This window comes from Marmota marmota, unplaced genomic scaffold (genome assembly GCF_001458135.2).
Source record: "Marmota marmota marmota unplaced genomic scaffold, marMar, whole genome shotgun sequence".
In the NCBI taxonomy this organism is placed as follows: Eukaryota; Metazoa; Chordata; class Mammalia; order Rodentia; family Sciuridae; genus Marmota; species Marmota marmota.
In genome coordinates this window covers 1,921,170-1,923,669 of record NW_026000082.1, presented here as the reverse complement: position 1 = coordinate 1,923,669, position 2,500 = coordinate 1,921,170, and the positions used below count along the sequence as shown (strand labels likewise).

The window sequence follows — 2,500 nt, the reverse complement described above, 5'->3', positions numbered from 1 at the left end:
TCCTCCTGCTTCAGGCTCCTGAGTAGCTGGAATTACAGGCATAGGCCACAGCATCCAGTCACCCTCCACCCCATCCCTTATAATAGTATAGTCCTCATTTTGGGTTTATCTGATGTTTCCTCATGATTATTAGATTGATATTGTTCTTTTTTTTTAAACAGCTGTTGTTTTCTTTTATTATTATTATTTTTAGTTGTAGATGGACAACTATTTTCTTTTCAGATTGATTTTATTTTTTAAATATATGACAGTAGAAAGCATTACCATTCTTATTACACATATAGAGCACAATTGTTCATATCTCTGTTTGTATATAAAGTTATGTTCACACCAATTCATGTCTTCATACATGTACTTTGGATAATGATGTCTATCACATTCCACCATCATTGCTAATCACCTGCCTCCATCCTTCCCCTCCCACCCCTCTGTCTTATCTAGAGTTCGTCTATTCATCCCATGCTCCCCCTCCCTACCCCATTATGGGTCAGTCACCTTATATCCAAGAAAACATTCGGCATTTGTTCTTTTGGGGGATTATTTTCTTAGCATTATTTTCTCCAACGCCATCCATTTACCTGCAAATGCTATAATTTTATTCTCTTTTATCGCTGAGTCATATTCCATTGTGTATATATGCCACATTTAAAAAAATCATTCATCTACTGAGGGGCATCTAGGTTGGTTCCACAGTTTAGCTATTGTGAATTGTGCTGCTATAAACATTGATGTGGCTGTGTCCCTATAGTATGCTGTTTTTAAGTCCTTTGGGTATAGAATGAGGAGAGGGATAGCTGGGTCAAATGGTGGTTCCATTCCCGGTTTTCCAAGGAATCTTCATACTGCTTTCCACATTGGCTGCACCAATTTGCAGTCCCACCAACAATGTATGAGTGTGCATTTATTGTTGTTTATCTTGATAATAGCTGCCATTCTTACTGGAGTGAGATGATACCTCAGAGGAGTTTTGATTTGCATTTCTCTAATTGCGAGAGATGATGAACATTTTTTTCATATATTTGTTGATTGATTGTAATCCTCTTCTGAGAAGTGTCTGTTCATGTCCTTGGCCCATTTATTGATTGGGTTATTTGTTATTTTGGTGCTTGGATAACTATTTTCATGTGGTGCTGAGACTCGAACCCAGTGCCTCACACATGTTAGGCAAGCACTCCTACCATTGAGCTGTAACCCCAGCCCAGGAGGTTGTTCTTTTTTGGCCAGAATTCTCCATAGGCAACATGTCTTTCTGAATGTATTACATCTGGGCACATTCAGTTTTCATCTGCCTCCGTTGGTGATTTTAAATTTGACCACCTAGTGAAGCTCTTGTCTGATAATCAATTGTTTGGACCTATAAAAATGGCAATTATATGATTTGACCCAACATTTAACTTTTTAAAAACATTTGTTCTTTTTAGGCTGGGATTGTGGCTCAGTAGTAGAGTGCTTGCCTAGCATGTGTGAGGCACTGGTTTCCACCCTCAGCACCACATAAAAGTAAATAAAGATGAATTTTTTTTTCTTTTTAGATATACATGACAGTAGAATGTATTTTGACATATTATATATACATGGAGTACAGCTTTTTATTCTTAGTTGTACATGATGTGGAGTTACTCTGATCATGTATTCATATATGAACATAGGAAAGTTATGTCTGATTCAGTCTACTGTCTTTCCTATCCCCATCCCTTATCCCTTCACTTCATTCCCCTTTAATCCAATGAATTTCTATTCTACCCCCCCCGTTATTGTATGTTAGTATCCACATATTCAAGAGAACATTTGGCCTTTGGATTTTGAGGACTGGCTTATTTTCACTTAGCATGATAATATCCAATTCCGTGCATTTACCATCAAATGCCATAATTTCATTATTCTTTATGGCTGAGTAACATTCCATTTTGTGTGTGTGTGTGTGTGTGTATCACATTTTCTTTATCCATTCATCTGTTGAAGGGTACCTAGGTTAGTTTCATAGCTTAGCTATTGTGAATTGAGCTGCTATAAACATTGATGTGGCTGCATCACTATAGTATGCTGATTTTAATTCTTTTGGATATATACCCAGGAGTGGGATAACTGGGTCAAATGGTGGTTCCATTTCCAGTGTTCTAAGGAATCTTTACACTGCTTTCCATAGTGGCGCACCAATCTGCAATCCACCAGCAGTGTATGAGTGCGCCTTTTCCCCCACATCCTTGCCAACATTTATTGTTATTTGTATTCTTGATAATTGGCATTCTTCCTGGAATAAGATGAAATCTCAGTGGAGTTTTAATTTGTATTTCTCTAATTACAAGAGACATTTAACTGTTATGGAGGTTTTTAGATATGTAATTTGCTCTCTTGTGCAGTTTCCCAATCTGTGAGGTTAAGTATTAATTGTTTCACTTCCCTGAAAATACCATTGGCATATGAAAAACACTCCCCAAATACTAGCTATTATTATTGCAGCCTGGCAGTGTCGTCGTTTTGATTCCCGCCCCCCCCCCCC

General features: G+C 37.7%; 1 protein-coding gene across 1 annotated transcript in view; it reads left to right on the top strand.

Moving 5' to 3' along the window:
* Dnajc6 (DnaJ heat shock protein family (Hsp40) member C6) overlaps positions 1–2,500 on the top strand; it is a 160,555-nt gene that overhangs the window by 1,665 nt on the left and 156,390 nt on the right. The window lies entirely within an intron of this gene.